General features: G+C 46.0%; 1 protein-coding gene across 7 annotated transcripts in view; it reads right to left on the reverse strand.

The window, feature by feature from the left end:
- MICAL3 (microtubule associated monooxygenase, calponin and LIM domain containing 3) overlaps window positions 1-14976 on the reverse strand; it is a 162388-nt gene extending 147412 nt beyond the window's left edge. For 4 of the 7 annotated variants that reach the window (XM_035346406.1, XM_035346397.1, XM_035346393.1 and 1 more), the window contains exon 1: window positions 14714-14973. The gene's annotated coding sequence lies outside the window, so the exon portion shown is untranslated. Of the gene's footprint in view, window positions 1-14713 lie in introns of all 7 variants that reach the window. The other 3 variants (XM_035346355.1, XM_035346365.1, XM_035346381.1) reach the window with 3 other exon arrangements.
- Between the last annotated feature and the right edge of the window lie 6739 nt (window positions 14977-21715).

Here is a 21715-nt window from a genome sequence, read left to right on the forward strand (position 1 = left end):
TACAACAAGCTGCACAGCTAATCCAGTCCATGAGACGTACCCTGCTCTTATGTTCCCACTGGCTCCCCCAGTTAGAAATAGGATTATAGATATTGCTAAAATAGTCAGTAGTTTCTCCTTCATGCACCAAAGAAGGGTAGAACAGTAAACAGCCCAGAGGGAGAAAGCAAATGGCTATGGGAGACCAGAAACAGAAAAGAGGGCAATGGGTTAAAGGATGGAACACACATACGAAGAGAAAACCAAAAGGAGCACTGAGTAAAGAACCTAAACAGTGCACTCTGCCCTGAAGGCACCCAAAAAGCCAGTTTTCTAGTGCCACCGTGCCATAACATGCAAGGGCGAGACACCAGAAACCCTCCACTGTTGCTGGGTTGCCAAACTCTGTCCCTCAGTACTACTGATGATCAGCCCAACCAGGGCCAGAAGGCTCCGTCCCTGTGTGGTGAAGGAACAAGAAGAGACAGGAGGGTACAGTAGACGAACAAGCTGACCCGGGGGAGATGAGAGAGGAGCTACATGCTGTATGTACAGCATGCACCACGAGAAGGATCTCCCTTCCATTCCAGAGGGAAGGAATAGTGGACCAGGAGACTCCTCCCTCCCCTCACAAACCACACAGTGAATACACTGACAACCACAACTGCATCAAGAATAGGATCAGTAGACTGTGGCACCGGCTCGGGGAACAAGCCAGCCATCTGGAATACCATTCCCTCTTCCGATTGTAGGAAGTCCCATCGCTAACTGTCTGGGAAGGACATGAGCTCAAGAAGAAGTGTGCTATGAGCACAAAGAGCTGCCTGAGGAGCAGTTCAGGAGCAAGTCCACTTGATGTCATGAGGGGTGACCAAGCTGAGGGGAACTGGAAGAAAGGGAGAATGTGCCAGGGCCATTTAAAGTGAATGCAGACCAGATATTCTGAGACAAAGGTTCCCAGACCATTCACAAATACACACCTCCCACAGACACACGCCTCCCCATAAGCCCACAAAGTTGACATTTGGCAGCTTCAGAAGTGCTCCGCGGGATGATTTGAAGGTTGGCTCACATCCTGAAATAAATCCACTATAAAATAATTTTCTATTCAATGCACCAAATTAAAAACTTGTCAGCATTCACCGCTCTAAACATCAACAGAAAATCGTATCTTTCTTCCACTCTCATATGCCTTATTAAGCAAAAAAATACTCAGAGCAGGGACATTTTTACTATGCTTTAACACAGTAGTTGGCACAGCAGAGTCCTGGGTGGGTCTCCAGGTGTAAGTGTAATGCAACAAGCTTTATATGCAATGCAAAAGCAACATGACAAGTATTAAGACAAAGTGATGGTCCCAGTTGTAGCCCACCTGCCTTTTCTGAGGGAACACTGAATACCATCACTTTGGAAAATTAATAGCAGAGATCTGCTACTGAAGCTGTCTGCTTCTGGGCAACTCCTCCATCTTCACATGCACAAATTTCTTTTTCTGAAGTACTGGAAGCAGACCAGGTGTCATTGACTACAAGCCTTTCCCTACATTATCTGGACATGCAAGCAGTCCTACACTCCCTGCAAAGTCCAAAGGAATCCAAACAACACTTAGGAGATCCAGACGAAATATCAGGTGTAAGGCACGACCTCCCCAAGCTCACAAGGAAACTATACAAAAAGTCAACTAACTCTGAGCTCATCTTTCTTTACAATCAACGCAGGAAGAGGCACATCTCTCCCAAAATCTCAATGGGAGCCTCACTTAATTAGGGATTTACCCTGGCTAAGCAAGTCATTGGAAGCACGCCACAGTCCCCTGAACTGTTTAGCCTTCCTGACAGCCTACGGTGACTTTTCTCTCTCTGCTGTTCCCAGCAGATGGAGTCCCATCCACAATGCACACAGACCGCTTAACTTTGGAAATAACTTTGTTCTACAGGAAAGATCAGTGAAATGTTCTTCCATTTGGCTGTTTAAAGCAAGACTCCTAGGTACACACTTGCCTCATTTCTGTGCAGATGGCCACACAACAGAGAAGACAAATCTGCCATCCTCCCCTTTATTGCTTCTGTCCCAGTACCATGTGATTGCAAGTGTTAAGAGGACACTTCTCAACACCAGATCCAGGGTAGTCTGTTACGTGGGTATCACTGAGTGACCAGTTGTGCTTTTAACTAGGTTTGAGCCAAATTTGGTTTCTGGTTCCTCGAGATTCATTTCTTTGCTGAGCCCTGAAAAAAACACAAGTGTGAAATGGTGCAAATCTTTGCGAGCTGAAGTGTCTCATGGAAATGGAGCAGTTGATATCAGCCTTTTCACAGGACCTGACAAAAGAGAAGCCCGCTTTAACGTTTGTGCAAGTCCACACTGCGCATTTAGAGACATTAAGAGAAGGGCAAGAAGGGCCTCCCAGCCATCCCATTACAACCACCGCACTTCTACCAAGGCCATAAAAAGACAGAGATGTTAGATAGGGCTTGTATGGCCACAAGCATTTTTACTTGCATGGCAGAGATAGTAAGTTAAGATGTGATACCACAAAAATGCTGCTGTTCCGCCTACATTTTAACTTCCAACAATAAGTCTCCCCACAGATTTAGGGTAGAGATCTTAATAATTTAAAGGGAAATCACTAAAATATCCATTAAGTCACTTCAGCTCACAAGTTACTTAGAAGAGTAGAGGATTATACCCTAAGACTTCCTTAGACATCACACAAAGTTCACTCCAAAGCATATTACTGCCACAACAATAAAGGAAGTAACTAAAGGAAAGCTTGAAAGGAATAGATTATTTTTTTTTTAATATAAAGTCTTCAGTGCTCTGAAATGCCCTCTTCCCTCAACCACAGCAGCTCCCAGCAAGCCTTGCCTCACTTCAAAGCACTGCAGATTCAGAAGAATTATTTCCAAACAGCAGGGCAGAAGGCAGTAATACAGAACAATTTTCCTGCTGGCCAAAGAGGAAGTTGATGCAATAAGTGGTTTATTTCCCAGATTTTAATTAAGCCATATGACTGGAATACTGCTGCAGACAAACACAGCAGAAGACCCATACCATCAAACATTCCTAATTTTAGAAACTGCACAAAAAAAGGGAAAACTGAAGGACCGAAGTTATGCGTTGTACCCTACAATAATGTATGAGATCAGGCTAAACCAGAACTCCCCTTTGTGGTATGCTACACAGAAGCAGAGCAAGGAAACACCTCTTGCACGCAGGCTCCAATTCAAGGGATGGGATGACCACCAGACAAGTGGATTCAAAGGAAGCATAGCAAAAAAAAAAAAAAAAAAAAAAAAAAAAAAAACACCAACATGCTTAGGACAGAAAGCACTGGCCTGCTGCCTGGTTGTTGTGGTTCAGGCAGGGTCGGCAGGAAGAAACCCCCTGGAGATCTCGGGGCCGGTAGCTCCAGAGGTGCTTACACAACTCACTTGGAAGGTGGGGGAAAAGCACACGTATCTGCCACTCCTCTTTTGGGATGAGCAAGGTGAAGACAGAAAACAGGTAGGCTTCAGCGGATGCCTGAAGGTTGGCAGCATTGACAGCTGGGACTATATGTCAAATTCTCCATAGTATACCACTCGGTGCCAGCAGAAACCGACCAAGAAGACAACTGGCCTGTGCCAGTACCTGCAGGGCCCATGTAGGAATGATTTTGCTAAAAGCCTTAATGGTGAACAAACACAGAAACACCATTTTCAATAAAAATGGTCATTGTTTTAAATGGTTGAGTGTCAAAAAAACAGACACAAAGCAAGGACAGCTTAGACTAGTTTTAACCATGTGGCTAGACACAAAAGATCATATCTCACAGACGCTATCGGGGAAAGAAAGGAGAAAGGTTAACATATAACCCAGATGAAGATCTAGGGAGAAGGCAGAAATGGCAGGCTGATAGAAAGGAATGCGGTAAAAAGGTTTTCCTTATTTCCATAGCTTTCATCTGCATCCTTTCTTTTCTCAGAAAGGCAGGGCAGTTTCTCATGTTGTCCATTGCAAAAGCAACACTTTCAGAACAGCTATCTCTGCTCGAGCAATCAGGTTCTGCCTTCGGCAGGAAGCTGTGCTGCCACTGCACACCTCTAGCAGAAAGATTATGAATTCTCCTTGAGAGCGGTGGGGTGAAATAGGCTCCTCTTTCCAGAAATTGAGCCAGTTCTGTTGTTAATTTACTGCTGCCTAAAATCATCAAGAACTTGCATTTCCTTTCCTAGTCACACTGGACACATTTGAATGGAGACAACTCTAGTACCTCAGAACATAAAGAAGAGACATTTGAGTTTCCTCTTGATGCTAAGCCAAAAAAAAATAAACTAAAAGGAATAGGGAATAAAGGACAGACTGTCCACAGAGGTGAGCAACCTTCCTTTCCTTAAATTGGCTCCCATGTCAGGACACTGAGTTTCTGTCACAAGACATATAAGAGCTTCACAGTGCCCCTTCAAGATACAATATGGGCAGGAGAATGTGTACAGGTACAATCCACGTCACAATTTACTGTTCACACCAAGAAACCAAATGCTCTTAGAGCCCTACCAACCTCCCATCCTAACTACCTCAAAATTAGGAGGAACAGACAAGTAACCCAGTGTCTGTGTGTCCCGAACACTCAGTTGGACTCTGAATGTTTTCACACCCCTCACAGACCCCAGCTATGTGCCCATCTGTCATATACACTCAGAGCATGTGCTTGCATTCTCCCAAATGCACTTTTCCCCTTTCTCCCCCTCCCTTGTGCAATTATAACAGAACATGTCATCCAGCTGGGGAGGGAGGAGGAAAAAAAGGAAGGAAAGGGTGGTGATTTGATGTGCATATGTCGGCTCTGCCTGCTGTTTTGGGCTCCCCTCCTAACAAATAAACAGCACCCGTCTCTTGCACCTTATCACATCTTTTCCAAATTACAGAATGAACACTGGATCGATACCATTACTGCTTTACTGCCACCTATGAAATTACAAACAGCATCTCTACCTCTACAGCTGACGTCTCAGTTACAGCCTGCTAGATAGCACGCCTAAGGTCAGCTCCAGGCTCTGGCACTGCTGGGAGACCTCCAAAATGCAGGAAATGCTCACCTGATTGAGCTCATGTCCAAAGCCACTTCCTGGAGTTAGCACTGGGAGCCGGCCCCTCCTCCCCTTTTAAATGAAAGGCGAGGTTATTGTTAGCATCTGCTGAAGTAAAAACACTCGCCCAGGAAAACTCTCTCAGGTTTCATCCACGTTAGGAGTATTTCAGCAGTATCACAGCAGTGGTACAGTGCATTGGCAAAGCTGCACGTCACGCCCATGTAATAACAGACCACATGGTTCAGACAAGCCCTAATAGCACACATGTGCTTTACTAGTACATGGGAATTGGTGCTAGGACCCCTGACTGAGAGCTGCACCGACAGAAGATTTTATCCATCAGTGAAAGGACGTTTCCACCCCAGGCTGGTTAGATGTAGATCAACGGGCAGCGAACAGACTCCTAGAGCATCAGTGCATGGCTGAAACCAGCTTTGACTGGCCTGTTGTCACAGCTGGATGACACCAGGATCAAAGTGCCTAAGCCTTCACTACGGTCCTAGCACTGAAGTAAAGCCATAACACCAAAGAAAGCCCAGGCATGGGCTCTGCTGTTACTCTCGCTGGCCATTTCCTGGGACAGTCAGAGCAGAACTTTTCTATCACTGCCCAAGTAAGGTGGCACCAGCATGGAGGGCTCTCCCTCTGCCTCTAACCAAAGCTGCTCCAAATACCGCTTTAAGATTACGCCGGCAATATGGCCATTGTGTTTGCAGAGCGGGGTGGGGAAAAAAATAAGCGAGGTAATCCACGGGTGGATTAAGTGACTGAAGCCATTCTGGAATCCTGCAAGAAGAGAGGAGTACATCCAACTAAGGACCAGCTCTGGCTCAGCTTTCTCCAGGAGCAGCGCGGCACCAGCTCCACACCACCACGCACGCCCCAGTAAGTGAATTGCTCCGAGAAGTAGCAGTGTTGCAGTCGTTATCGAAGGTGACCTGCACCTGCAAACCAGCTCGGCTTTCTCACACGCGGCATGTCTGCAGAATACTCCTAAGTGTGAGCAGAGTGCAGTTAAAAGCAGGATATTTGAAACCCGGAGAGGTGAGCTTAAAATAAGATGTCGTCCTGACCTCCCCTCCAGGAGGAGAGCCCCTGTCCATTACCTGAAGGGCTAACGGAGTTCCAAGCTCACCAATTAGCCATACCTCTCAGCTGTAGCTTAGGGTACGAATGCACACAACGTACTAAGCACTTACGCACACCCATGCTCTTAGCCTGAGTACCTCAGCAGGCTCCAAGCTAGGAACAAACCTACCCATGTTATAACCAGAGCGTGAGCCGCTCATCTCCAGCCGCAGATCAGCGCGGTGGGCTTCTGGGTGGCTCGAAGCCACAATCCCGACGTGGACCCGCCTGCCAGCCGTGGGCGCGCACCCCCCAGCACCAGCACCCCCGTGACCGAGGGGCTACCTCCCACGCAGCGCCATCCCCACCGCGGGCAGCCCGCGGCGCACCTCCCCGGCAGCCGCCCGGGGACGCGCCGGCGCTAGGCAGAAGGAAGCTCTCGGCGAGAGCGCAGCCCGCTCCCGCACACCCCAGCTCCGGGCACGGACCTGCTCCCAGCCCCCGGGAGGCTCCCCGCGGCCCCCGGCCCCGTTCGCCCCGCTCACCTCGGCCTCATGCCGCGGCCAGACGCTGCCCGCCGACGGCCGTTGGCAGGGCGGGGGGCGGGGTCCCCCCGCGCGCGCCCCGCCCCTCTCCCGCCCCACCCGCGGGTACGCGGAGCTCCGAAAGGCACCGGGAGACGGGGGGGGGGGGGGAGCGACGGTAACAGCCACGCGGCCGGGCGGTGAGGTTGCCCCCGCCTCACCCCCCCCGCGCCGTGGCGATGGTACTGCCCCTCCCCCCGCGCTCGAATCGGACGGGCCTAAGCGGTGATTGGCGGCGGGGCGGGGCGCGCCGAACGGGATTGGCGGAGCGGGGGTTAAAAAAGGGGGGGCGGGGCGATGGAGAGGGGGCGGGGCGAAGCAGCGACCGTTTAAAGTGCCCCAGGCGGGGGCGTGCGCGCGGGGGCCGTTGGGGGGTGGGTGCGCGGCGCTAACGGTCGGGGCCCTGGGGGAGGGTCCTCGAGCGGCGGCGGCCTTAAAGGCTGCGGGCGGTTCTGGGCGCGGGGCGGTGGCAAGCGGGGCCTCGAAATGGCCGGGCGGGCGCCTGCAGGGTCACGCCGAGAAAGGGCTAAGTATGTTTGTGCCTGGGGCTGGCTGGGGCGGGCGCGGAGCCGTGGGCATGGCAACCCTCCCGTTTGGGCCTCGTGTGCGCGCTGCGAAGCGAGAGATCGCGTCAGAGGGTGCGTGCCGCCTCCCCTGCCCCCGTCTCCCGCACTGAGTCAGCGTGGAAGGCCCAAGTACTGGCTGGTCCCTCGGGTGACGCTGGTGCAGCATAGGTGCTGGGTGGGCAGGGAGCTGACAAAACCCTGCCCTGCAGGAAGGCACTGGGGCGGTACAGGCGTTTAGTATGTGTGCAGGTAGGCTTATAGGTACACACACGCCTGCTTTTTTAAATGCTGTCAAAGTACTGCTCCCAGGCTGGATGCTCTGCATCTGAGCTGGCTGTCAGGAAGAGCACTTCACTCAGTATATACATACACCCACGTCTGTGTGTGCTTACATGTTTCTGTACCACTTAGATATATTTCACTCCTGTCTGTACCACTTCCTGTATATAAGCAGTACATGTGTATAAACTGTCTTTGCCACACTCAGCTGACCATGCCCATAAGCCAGGGGAGACAGCTGACATGCACCCGAACAGAGCAGGAATGCAAACCAATACAGAAGCACCGTGAGTAATCCAGGAGTTAAGAATTAGGTGCAAAGCCAGGATTATATGATAATGGCAATGGTAATACGAAAGTACACCAGTGTTTCTTTAAATAGGCCTTTCCAGCAGAGGTATTTCAAATGCCTTTTGTATCCAGAGCCATACAGTTCTAATCTCATACCAAAGCCACAGTTTTCCAACCCTACCTTAAGAGAATTTTTGATTTCTGTAATCTGTTAAAGATTTGGGGTTTGATTTTGGCTTGAAAAGCAGTCAGGTACTGCAATAATGAGATACAAACCAAAATGATACCGCTCCTAAGAGATGTACCAAATGAGCTCAGGACATGGCAGAGGAAATTCTTACTATATTGTGCTGTGACACGTATCAGACAGAAGTACATAATTCCCAAATCACTATCTATATCCCTGTCGGAGAACAGATGGAGGAAAGCCTTTGGCTGATACAAACTTGGTTCAGCCCACCCTATTTACTGATGTAGTTTCCATGAGCATAGAAATTAGAGCTACTGGTTGCAATCTCTTGAGAGCCACAGCCAGCTGACTCAGCTTACATGGTGGAAAATCTGGCAAAGACATCTGTCCTTACCTGAGCAGGTGCCTATGTTCGTACACATGCAGGTGCCAAGGGGCAGTAAGACCTGCAGTTAGTGAATATTCCCCCTTTTGAAGGCACCCAAGTTCAGTGGTGTAGCAGATCTTTGCAGGGGAGGCAGCAGCTCGTATTGACTGCTGATAACCAAAAGATCAAGGTGCTTTTCTCTACAAAGCTGCAGGCTGAGGATGTGTTAAATTACTGCAAGATGGAAGCAGGTGGAGGAGAGGGTTCACAGATGGCAATATAGAAGACATGTTTAAACGCTCTCGAAGAGGCCAATGCATACAGTGCATCCGCTGATTACAGGCTAGGCACTTTGCCTCTGAACAATCAAGAGGGCTGTCAGTTTAACAGTAATCTTTGTAAAATGCTAATTAGGACCCAAGCAATTCCCATTAGGGAATTGGAGATCCATCTGCACTCAAGAATGAAGCTGCCTATGCCATCCACAGCAAGACTTGGACGTTTTGCCTTGATATCTTGGAATCCAGCAACAGAGAGGCTTAGTCATATGACGGGGTTATTTGCATCATTATGCTGTCAGATTCCCAGAGGAGTTTTCACAATGCACTGTAAGAGGAAGGGTTTAAACAAGTAGAACTAAAGCAAAAACAAAGCACTGTGCTTCCTTTGCATGTCTCCTTTTACTGCGTGCACGTGGTGTTCAGAGGGGGGGGAGGGTGCAAGGCAATACCATACAGAACTTTAGGCTAATAAAACACACCCTTGAGAGCACACAAAAGCGAGGGGTTGGGATATTGGTACAAAATGGCTACTCCGTATAAACCAACTAAGAAAACTGAAACCCCGCAGCTCAGCCTTACAGAGTTCTGATGTTCCAGGCTTGTGGTGTGCAAGGTGAGCCCAGCACTGTCTGTTTCCTGAGGCCTTTACAGTACTGCTGCTTTGCACTGGGCTAGATAACAATCACCTTGCGTCAGCAAAGCAGCGATTCCCTGTGAACAAGTGCCTGCAAGCACCATAAAACTGGGCACCTCACGCTCCAGAAGTCACCTCCAGTAAGCTGACCAGCAGTCAAGGCAGCAGTCCCAAATCAACCCAGGGAAAAACACCGTGGCTCAGGATTCAGCTCTTAAAAGGAGGTGAGCTGCTACTGCTCAAAATAAGGTCAGGTTATGGCACAGTGCCCCATTTCAAAAAAATCAATATATACAAAAATAGTGCCTGCCTTCTTTATATGTTCAGGTTCTAAAATAACTAAAGGTTCATAAGGGCCAGCTACTGCTCCCAGTTAGACAAGGATTACAGAAAGGAAGGCAAGTTACAGAAGAAAATCCAAAGAAGTTTTTAGTTTCTCCATGATATCAAAGCTATTTTCACAGTTAGAATGGCCAAGGAATCTTGAATTCTCTGTTGACAGCCTTCCAAAACTCAGAACTTGCCAGGTGCACGGCCAGTCCTGTGGGAACTGGTAACCTCTTTAAATACTGAGAACAGAGCATTCTATTAGAAGCATACAGTCCTGGACCAGAGTCTAGGACACATTGGGAATTAACGAGTAAAATCAGCAAGGGAATTTTCAAATGAGGAGGCAATCACTGAATTACAGGGCTGGAAGGGATACCGAGAGGTCCTCTAACTCCATCCCTGTGAAAGCATCTCTGCCCCATCTGTTTTACCCCTTAAAGACCTCTAACGCTGCAGATACCACAGTCTATCCAGGCAAGCCATTCTGTTCTCATGATTCACTCTTTTTGCCTTTAGTTTTTCTATAGTGATTCACCTGGATCCCTTTTACCATAATTTAAATCTATTTCTCATGCTACCCATCAAAGACAAAGGAAGCATTTGTTCCTTTCACCTTTGCAGCAGCCTTTTAGTTGCATGAAGACTTACTGTGTCACTTATTATTACATTCTCCAGGCCTAAGTGTCATTTCTTCTTATCTGTCTTCCTAGGTTATGTTGTCAGACCTCTGGTGATTCGTGCTGCTCATCTTTGGAGGCTCTCAGTTTAGTCCACGTCTGTCCTGAATTTCACTGCCAGGAACAGCACGCAGTGCGCTCCCAGTTGAGGCCTTACCACTGGTATGCTGGAGCATACCAGTAGTAAGGAGCATTTGGTGTGTTTGGCAAACTCCTCTTCAGTTTGTACATCTTAGCGTGATGTCTACGGTGCTAGAGGGTTTAATGCGCTTTCCACATACGTGCCACTTTGTAAAAGCCAACGCCCAACATGAAAGCAAAGCGCCACTGAAGCATTTGAAATGCTCTCCATTAACCAGAACTGTTGTCTCCTGTACAGAATTGTTTCTGCTAAAAGTCACTGCATTTAAATCACTGCCTGCTGGAGGCGATACAATGCGGGATCTCCTTGATGGGTTATATTGCCTTATTTTCTGATGCTCACATCTACTTGCATAGCTAAGGCATATTTGCTTTATGTAAAAGTAATCTGTATACAAACCAGCTGCCGAATGCTTCCAAAAGAAGCAATGTTTCTGGAAGAAACTGAGGGACAGCAGAGAAAATCTAGTCTACAGAGGTCTTAAAATTTGCTGTCTTCTGCATCAGCTGCAGGAAAAAATGTCCAATTCCGGGGAAAACTTAAAGAGCTTAATCCCTAAGCAATAACACAGGTGTTCAATTTGTCTTTGAAATACAAGGCAGAAGTCATCATGCACCCTACATCCTCCTGCATGCAAGTGGATATTTATCACATGAGCATTCGAGTAACTGTAATATTTATAAAATGAAAATATTTAACCCTTTCCGCCACCCCTGAACACACAAGTACACACTAATCTGGAGTGATGTTGTGTGCAGGGGTGGCAGCTGAGTTCCAAATAAATTGCTAGTGGTGTTTCATTACAGGAAAGCAAATACAAGTCTAATTCACTTTGAAAAACTACTTATTGGCTCACCCTGTAAACGTAAAGGCTTTTCTAGGTCAAAACTCCTCCAGCTTGACAGGGCAATAAAAAGCCAGACCACTGATCCAATAAACTTTGAGCATTTAGAAAAACATTTCTAATCCTCCAGGCTAAGAAAATACACATTCAGATAGGAACGCATAAGGAAAGTTTCCCTGCAGCTACATGCAAATCTGCTGAATGTTGAGTGTAAACTGAGCATTTGGGAGTATTTTAGGAATTAGAGAGGCTCTGGGTCTGTCCATACACACTCCAGGTAATTTCACTGCTCACAGATTGTCCAAGTAGTAAAATCTAAAATTGCAGTCAGGTTTGCTGCTACTACTCAGGACTGTGGGCATATGAGAAGCTAATGAGAAACACACAACTTTCACTTCACTACACTGTACTGTAATTTTTTTTAATAGAGACAACCTAAAAGAAAGGCTACACAAAGGCAGAAAAATCCCTCCCAGAACTGTACAGGCCAGTAAGGAAGAGTAGCCCAGATGATTTTGACTTCACGGTTGCTTATAGAACAGCTGGATGTGTAAAGATGTACAAGATCACCTAAAGCAGAAAGACAAGGGCTTTCCAATGAGCAAAATGTAAATATGCAAGAAGACAACTGTTGTCATGCTAGGCAATTAATATATTAAACAAAAAATCATGAGTACAGCAGTTCCTTTTACTCAGCTATTCCTTGAGAAGGACTAAAGAAAAGGATTTAAATATGCCTTGTTCGAGCAGAATGGAAAGAAAGTCCTGTAACATCGTCACCAAGACATCTCATTGGTTCTTGACCTAATTTGGGCTGCACGAGTCCTGCACAAGAGCTGCCTGTGCAGGGCTTCCCCTGGGTCTGGTTTGCTCTACATAGTATGCATTAAGGTCTAGAAGGCATGTTTGGCATGTTTACTATTTTGAGTTTGGATTAGGAAAGAGCCTGAGCCATGTTTTGTATACTTGTTTTTAAAACATCATCATTTTACTCCTCTAAAAAAGCTGTGTGGAGCAGCTCCATTGTGTTGTTGTCTAGAAATAACCAACAGGCCTGATTCTCAAAAAAGTCTGGAAGTTTTCTTCAATCTCTTACCTTACCCACGGTTAGGCTTTCTAGCAAAAGGCTCTGTCTGGGGTCCTCATTGAGAACCTTGCTGTTTTACTAGTAGTATTAGATCTGTCCTTTGGCAAACTATAAAAAAGACTCTACCTATGTTCCATCCAAATTCATCACTGTTTAGAGAAGTATTAATAAAAAGGGGAAAGTAAATCGATGAAGTCACTTTATTGATCCTGAAAACGTGGAACTACTATTAATAAAACATGTTTATGTTATTTTATGGGTAGGTCAAAGTCCTGGTAGGGTGTGTTTGTCATTCTAATTCATGTGTGGCTTCATCAACAAAGTATTTGTTATTGCAGTATTGTATTTATTCATCTCCTGTTTTCCTCCCCCACAGCCAGAACATCTGCTAAACGTTTCTGAATCTGAGCTTGTTGGGATAGGGCCCATTACTTTTACATATTTATGATCTGTGTGGTACACTGGCATTCATTCAGCAAAGACGGCTTCCCAAGGCTCATGCACGAATGACATAAACCGGTACTGGCTTATGTGCAGGAGGTCTGCATGTGCAGAGTTCACAGAGGGACTGGAAACCCTGTTACATGCAGAAGTACTTAAACGCCACTGCTGAAGAGCAACATAACCAGCTGTTAGTATCTGTGTGATGCAGGAACGCAAAAAGGAAAAACGGGTACTTAAGAAGTCCTAAGGAATTGTAACGAAGCGTAATATAATAAAATGGAATGAGAAGAATTTGCGTCTGACCCTAGAAACATCCCTTCCCATCAAAATACTTTAAAGGTTGGTGAAATGTTCCAAAAAAAGCAGAAGCTACAGTGCTTGTGTTAGTTGTAACAAAGCAAAACACAGAACTGGTTCTTGGGGTGGAAAATGAACAAATAATTCATGATGGAAAAATGAACAAAAATAATTCATTTCTGATTTCTGTTTTTCTTGTTGTAGTCCAGCATCTCATGCCAACACTCACACAGGCACATCTTTATGCTATTTACACACTGAAGGGAGTGTATTCTGCCTTCATTGTGTGGAGAACTTACACATGTGACTCCCATTACCACAAACAGTAACTATGTTCATAAATTTCCCTTTTCTGTGTGGACTGAGTGGACCTGTCGCTATTTGCTTTTCCGGCTGGCTTGCAGACAGAGTCTTTCCAAAGCAGAAGTTATAATATTTTCAAACCTCATGAAAAACAGTGTAGCCCATCTCCTCTCAACTGTGAGAGCCATCCGTGCTCTGAGGATCATGTGTCTGCCTAAATCCATGCCAGCAACAGAACACAAGCACAAGCACAGCCTAATAGTCTTAATGAGATTACAGCCACAGATGCCCCAGTGCTGCTGTCTGGCCAAGGAACAGAACAAGCATCAAATTCATCTGGAGAAAAAGAAAATCTTAGCTTGCTTGCGAGTGGGTTGCCGTTTAACCAAGATTTCAGAACTATGGTGTGCCAGATCCCTTTGATTTTTTTTTTCCTAACCTTTTTTTTTAATATAAATGCATAATTGTTTTTTATAAAGCAGCGTATTATTCTCATGGATCTTGAGATTCAATTAATATTTTGCCAGTGTGAATTTAAAACTGGTTCTCATACTGCTCTGTAGCCCTAATACATTTAGAGATGCCTATTGTTAGCTATACTAGATTGATCTCACACATGGCTTTTGTATGTTTCCTACTGTCTGTTTGTATGCTTGCCTATGATACCCATGTGCTACAGTAGAGTGTGGTGGATCTGTGCCAATATAATCATTCCTTTTTTTATCAGCAGTTTATCTGACGCATCTGTTTGGCTCACTGGACAGAAATTATTTGTATCCTACATAAGAAAAATACTCTTTCTGCACCTGTTCCAAGCGGCATTTGGTTTGCTTACTGCTAAAATTCTTAATCTTAACAAAAACAAATGAGTATGTATAACAAAGGCTGGAATCATGGATTAAATGATCTCTATAGCACTATTATCAGATGGCTAGGATGCAAAACCTGTTACCAATGCATTCAGGTGTGGATTGTGCTGCTCTGACTGCAAACTGCAGGTACTGCCATGCAGATTTTAGTTAAGCCTGCTTGGTGCCAGCAGGTGAGAAACCTGCTGCAAGTGGCTAAGTCTGCAGCCCCTGCAGGACTTCATGCCTAGAGGAAATCCAGCAGTAGCACCTTCACAGATTTTGCATGGAGACTATTTAAAGGAGCTAGCACAATAGAAAACCCCTCCCCTTAAAAGCAGGGAGAAACAGTATTTTATCATCGCTAAGAAATGATAAATAACGTTTTCAGCGGAAGGCACGAGAGGCCAGCAGGGTCAGTACTCACAGAGCAAGGCTGTAGAAGTGACCTTCTCACACAAGTCAGCTCCTCCCCGACAGGTGCTCATAGTTTGCCTGCCTCTGTCAGGGCGAGCGCCCGAATCAGAGCCCCTCGCCGCTCCTCGGGCCCTGCCTCCGCACACGTTTCTCCTTGGGGAGCCTGCACAGGCAATTCTCTCTTTCTTTAGCTTTGCAAGGTGAAGCCAAAGTAAAAAGGAGATGGGGACCAGGATGCGAAGCTCCTTCTGCACGTCTTTCCCCGAGCATCATCGCGCAGGGGCTGGGGGAGACGGGCGATGCTGGCTCTGGCTGCCAATTCGTCACCACTGCCATGGCAACGCAGCAGTGGTCTCCTGTGGGAACTGAGCGGCAATGGGAGCCCCAAATGCTCGCATGCCCCCTCCTCCTCCTCCGAGGCCTCCGACCAGGGTAAGCCACCCATTCTCAAGGAAGGCTCTTTTAGACAGCGAGTGCTTCCTCCCCACACGCGCACCTTTGGCTACTCCCCTCACAGATCCACATCGTTTGCATGCTGTAGCAATGCTGGCAGCATCCCGAGGGAGCCGTCACTTCCCCTGGGAAACACTGTGTCATGTCAAACAGGGAAAAAGGAACCTTGTTCTGGTAAACATCTGAGTGCCCATACGTGCCCACCAGTGTCTGAAGAACGGCTAGGACAGGGTGATACAATTCCGTCTCCGAGCAGGTGAACGAGCAGCTGAGGCAGCAATGGGGTATGTTTCTGCCAGGTTTTTCTCTGCCAACATGAGCAAGTGCAAGTGTGTCTGTGAGGCCCCGTCTACAGCTACGGGGAAGCTGTAGGGCAGGCAGACTTCCTTTGTTCCTGTCTCCTGAACTAAAAAGTCCTCACATTATCCTTTCTCAGCCTTACCATTGCTGTTTTCTACTTATTTAAAATGTTTTTATTACAGCATTGACATAAATATCATTAGTAATGTGGTAGGACAGCCTGCAGGCGCAGAGACCTACAGACTCTGTGCTCTATTTAGAGAAGTCAGAACTGCAGAGCAGGCGTTATTTTGCTGGACAATGAACAATTCCGGCTTGTTTTGGAAAGCAAATCATTGGATAGTTAAATAATACCACTTGTTTACGAGAGACTATTTATCTCATCTTCTTAATAAAATGTCATTAATGGTTCTTTGTTGCTTTCCATATTATTCTCTCCTAATGCCAAGAGCTTCTTTTAAGGTGACAGATTTCCTCTCTCAGGATGCCCGTAACAAACACAGCTCTTTGTACACATAGGTGGTAAGGACGAAAACAAGCAAGCAGCAGTTAAAACCCACACTAACTTTCCTGTCCTCACTTTTAATTCAAATTGTTTGAGCTTTCTCTGGCGGTGGCTCATCATAACCTGCTGGATAGGGACAGGCTTCCCGATGCCAAAATCCACATATTAAAGATCCTGTCATGGCAGGGGAATAAGTACATTTTTTTTCCCAATATAATCTGAAGCAGCAGAGATGGGACTTGCTCAGAGCAGCAGTATCAGACAGAAGGGTTAGAAAGACTTGAACCAAATTCAACAAACTGTGAGTGGGCTACAAAAATCTCCAACTTTAATAACAGTAACAATGAAACTCTTGTTACTCATCTTTGCTTCTGCCTTCAGACTCAGTTTCCAAGCTTTTCTCCAATACTAAAAGAAATTTGTAATTTAATTTGGTTTAGGAGAAGTTACATTTCTCCTGCGCTTATGTGATTCTGAAATGTGGGACTTGGAGAACATCACCAAGTACAGTGGTGGCCATGACAATGCTGCAAGATAGGGCAGTGTAGAAGTATCTCTGCAAAGCAGGTAAGCTGATTTAGGGGCGGTCCCGGGAAGCCTGGAGCCTTCACCCTGAAGATGCTGGGCTTTAACAGCGTCCTCCCGGTCCCTGCATGGCGGCTTAGTGGCTTGTTCAAAAACTAGTTATGAGTACACCCAGAGTTACGGGCACCTGGTTCCATACAGACAGGAGGTTACTGGAAATATGAAAGCATGTTATAAAAATCTGCATTACAGTGGGCATTTTATGGCTTCTTCCTCAATGATTTTAAATGAGAATGGAATTAGGTCAGAAACTGCACTGCACACTTAATCTTACATAGGGGAAATGCCGGCTGGCACATATAATTAAATATATCTGTCTTGCCGACCCCCCTCCCCTCCAGACATTTTTATGCTTGGTTTGATGGAAGAGACTTGGTGCCCCTGGGTGTGATAGCATGAAGCCATTCAAATTGAAGCTGTCCCCTGAAGAAGACAATCTTGAGAAGGAACAGTGCTGGGTTACCAGGAGTTATGAAAGCTGCAGAGGGATGCAGGGGAGAGGAGGTGGCTGGGCTTGGCCTGCAGCATGCAGAAGCCTCGGCTGTTTGCTGCTTTATCGTTTCACAGTCAGAGCACTAGCTACAAGTGTTTAATGGGATCACGAGGGTTGCTGTACCATTACTTATGGAAGAGGGTATAAAAATGACAGCAGCTAATAAGCGCCATTTTCTCATCAGTCGCCTCATCAAGCTAATTTCACGAGCGGAACGCTTCAGAGGCTAACGGGCTGGAAATGACATTCAGACTGCTGAATCCAGGCCAGCACAGAGACAGCGTGTCCCTGTGCCTACACACCTCAGTCTCAAACCACAAACAAAAAGAGAACTACCGTAAACGTACATCCGCAGCAGGACACATTTCCTAAACCAAGCTGGAAGGCTAATGTCAGCACATTTGTTCTTCCTTTAGGATTAAGAGGCAACAGGAGCGGGAACATGAATGTCCCTTTGTCCATAAATGTCCAGACCACATTCCTGGGTGTGAAGTTCCCTCACAGAAAGGACTGCTTTGTCTGGAGTTTGTGACTGGGGACGTCTATAAGCCCCTAAAAATTCTCAGACTTGATGGACCAGGGTGGAAACACACCTTTCTTTGAGGAGCTGGTTCAGAGAAGGGGTTCCTGTGTCCGAGGGAGGAGGCTGGCTGATGCGAAAGGCAGAAAGCGGATAGAGATGTGTGTGTGGTCTGAGGGCAGGATAAAGGCAGGGAGTGTGTTTATGCGTGTAGGAAGGGAGTGGATTGTTTGCAGTGGGAGTGCATGCATGTGAATTAGAGATGTCAAGGCTGGAAAAGGTCTTGTTGGCCTTTTCACTTTTACTTCTTTTAGGCACTGAAGATTTGAAAAGTTAAATTTTAAATTTTCCAGACATTGCAACAAAGTGTCTAATGTAGTGCATCTGCTGTCATCACTGGTCACTAATTAGATAACTCTGACAAAAAATCTCTGGCGAGATTTGTTCGTTTAAATACTGGCATTCATTTTTGCTCTTAGTGTCACTACACAGTGATACTTTTTACACACGTTTTGCACATATTTCCTTTTTTTCACTGTGATCTACAGTTAGCCTTATCAGGGAGCACCTATGCAGTTTTTCTCTTTTTAAAAGAGGGGACCACATTTGCTCAGTTTTTGCTTGAAATTCTGTGGTGCACTGCTTGCAAAAACTCACAATGACTTTTCAAGCCCATTAGAACCTCTCTAAAACACATTCTGTGCTAAATGATTTAGCTATGCTAGGCTTTCTGCGAAATATTTCCATACCTGATTTTCATGGAGATCCTTGCTCCTGCTTGTCTGTGCTCTTATTAACTGCTGCTATGGCCATGCCTGTTATTGATAGGTTTCTGGAAAGCCCAGCAACTCAGCAATTTTATAACTGCATTATAAATAATTCAATCAACTGTTCTTCCCCGCATCTAGTTCTCATTTATTAATGGACTTTCTTTCTAGGCAGTATTTTCTCATCTCTCATCACCATCCAATATATGTACTTGGGGGAGGAATGTAATTAGTTTTGCAGTCCTTCTGCCAAAACTTCCACCAACCTCAGTCAGAATTTTGCCTGAAGAATGCCTGGTGATAGCTGTAGGAGTTGGTCCTATTTCTGTGCTCCAGGAGCTGGCTGAAAGGAGCGCACACAGGTGGGCAGTGGAGTCCCACGGGCGTTTTAACCCCACGGGCTTTTAACCCCTGAGCATTTTAAGAGAAGCATGAAGGGGTGGGTTTACGTGTATGAGAAGAGAAAGGCGAAGGACATGGGGAAAACCAGACAGGGTGAAAGAGCAGAACAAACTGAAGGTTTTTTTACAATTGCCTTGTGCTAAACTCTGGTTGTGGGTTTGTTTTTGTAGGTTTTCTTTGACTGATTGTTTTGTTGGTGATGGTAGTTGTTTTGTTTGTTTTGTTGTTTTTTGTTTTGTTTCGCTTTTTTTTTTTTTTAAATCAAATAACAGAGGAATGGATTTTCTCTCTCTCCCCTTTTCTGTCATCAGACAGCTGTGCAAATATTTTAGCATGTGATTGTGGAAGCACAACACTGAAAACTTCTGAATTGTGCCAAAAGAAAAGTACAGGAAAACAAAAGGCAAAAGCCTGGGGCAGGTCTAGCTGCCAGGATCGTCCATCCTCAGGAGAGCTAGACAGGGGAAAAGGAGAAAAAAGGAGGTCTGATAGCTTTCATTGCTTACAGTGACAGTACCCCGGGTCATAAGGAAATGCAGACTTTTGTAGTCCTTTATAAGGAGGGTAGCAAAGGTATCAAAGCTATTAGTAGTCTATTAAATCGCTGTTTTCTTGAAGGTTGTTGGCTTTATCTGCAGCACCAATTGCTTGCATTGTATTTGTGCGAGATACCAAGTTATCGGGTTGCAGGTACATTGAAAACCTGCCTTACACGATACAGTCAGTCAACCTTTGAATTTGGGAAATCAGTGCTACGTGCTTGGTCTGAGGTTATACTGGTCTGGCATGAAACGTTTCTCCTTCCAGCAGTTTCAGGGGCTCATCAACAAAGAAGTGATTCAGGTCAGCTGACTGAAAATGCATCTCTTCACAGGTTCTCTGAGGAGCTTATGCCACATACGTGTGGGCAGCAGGTGATAATGCAAGCCTAAATATGTCACAGCCAGGAATCGAGTTGCATAGTGATTCTCTGCCAAAGACTCCTATCTTCGTGCTGCAGGGAAATGATTTAGCCCGTTCAAAACATTAGCTTTCACTTGCACTATTCTCAGTCTTTTGCTTGCCACGCTCATTTGATGATTCCTTTGCACTGAGTGACAGAAGAGCTTCATCATCCCCTGTTGCTTAAGGCAAAGCAGTAGGTCACACCATAACCATATCCCATCTCCCAGCAAAGGCAATTGCTAAGTTTTGCAAAGGAATGTGCAAAAAATAATCCTGCTAGTGAACAGCTGAAGGAGTAAGATTTCTTCCAAGAAGCTGGCCATCATTCTCTCCCCTGAAACATAGGATTGGTGATAATTCTCATTTTTATTAGTCTCATATAACTGCAGATGTTATTCAAGCAAACAAGACACCTTTGGCTATGCTGCATGTCATCTCCTATTCCAGGGAATTAAGCAGGTGGTTATTAAAACTGCAGTAATAACACCTACACTGCAAACACACTGAAACCCTAAAGGAAGAAATTTTTTTCCTTCCATCAAAGCCAGCAAAATCATTTCATCATTTCAGGAACCTTCATACTCCACACTTCCTCTAACCGTTTTCATTCCACTTCGTTTAATGACCTGCATTATTAACTAAGGTTAATCAGCTAATGTTTTGCACAGTGCTTTGGAGAGGTAAAGCACTGTATAAACCCTTGGCATGAATGATTCATCAGGCTACTATTTATTTTACTGTTGTTGCTGTCTGTGCTCTTACTCTTTTCCATATTGCCCTTCCTAGGCAGCAGTCAGGATGAAGCCAGTGCTACCACGGTTATTATTTGTAGCCCAAGCTCTGCAGTCAGCAACACCATCCATCTCTGGCTGTTCGAAGAGTGTAGCTTTCCTGGTACTGCCACATGTATTTTTACGGAACCTGAGTGAAGATCTTGTGCCCGGTTACCCACTTAGCAGCATTTTCACCAGGCCACCAGGCTCCGGTTCCAGCCTTAGCTGCAGCTGTCCCCTTACCACATCTGCCCCCTTACCACATCTGCAGGGGTCTCCGCTCTCCTCCCTCGGCAGAGACCACAGCTGGTTGAGGCTCCCCCCAGAGGGAGACTGGTGCCCAGGCTGAGCCCTGGGAATACCTTCAGTTCTGCCGTTTCTTTAGAAAACCAAACCAGGGCTCTGTTGACATAAGAGAGACTACAAACCACTGCAGAGTCGCAGTTGACGTGGCCTCAGATGACGAAGAGGAAGCTTGCCTGTGACCGAAATTCCACCCTTAGAAAAAAGGTTTGAGGCCCCCTTCCAGCTTCTCCACAGCCGTGTGTGACTCTGAGTAGGCCACTTACAATTAGACGTACAAGCGATGCTTCATCCTGGGTGTCTCAAGCTGTGGTTGTTTTGAGAGACCAGAGACACGATTTACAAAAATGGCAGTACGTATCCCTCCAGTCAAAAGCAGTGGGCCCCATCGTCATGGTCTCTCCAGATCAGATTAGGTAAACATACAAAAACTTGGCTTGCTTTGTTTTTCTATAGCTGTCAACCATACAAATTCTGCTTTATAACTGAGAATCAAGTCAAGTTCTTTCCTCCTTACTCATAAGTAACATTCAGCAGGCCACATCAGGCCACAGCGATGCCAAAAATATATCTCTTTGGAACTTGGTAAACAATTTTGTTGATACTGCTGGAAATGGAGAACCATTTTCTTACTGTGTTGGCTCCTCAGAGCTAATGACAGCTCATTTCTTTGAGTCACTGAGATCGGCAGACCCAACTGTGAGAGCCACTGGGGCAGGCAGAGCTGTTGAATCGCATGATCATCCTCTGATGTTCCAGTTTACTTTAACTCCTTCTCAAGTTTCTGAAGCAAAAGGCTGTCTCACATTCAAAGACACTGAAGCCGCAAAAGACTAGTCCCAAAACAAAGTCCCTGTAATGTTCCTTTCTTCCTTGCCTAGTTCACTGCTAGGCAAGTGTAGGACTACTTCTAAGCAGAAACAGCCGAGCACAGTGCTAAAGACAGAATTTAGCTCTCTGGGAAGG

Source organism: Oxyura jamaicensis, chromosome 1, assembly GCF_011077185.1.
Source record: "Oxyura jamaicensis isolate SHBP4307 breed ruddy duck chromosome 1, BPBGC_Ojam_1.0, whole genome shotgun sequence".
NCBI classification, from domain to species: Eukaryota; Metazoa; Chordata; class Aves; order Anseriformes; family Anatidae; genus Oxyura; species Oxyura jamaicensis.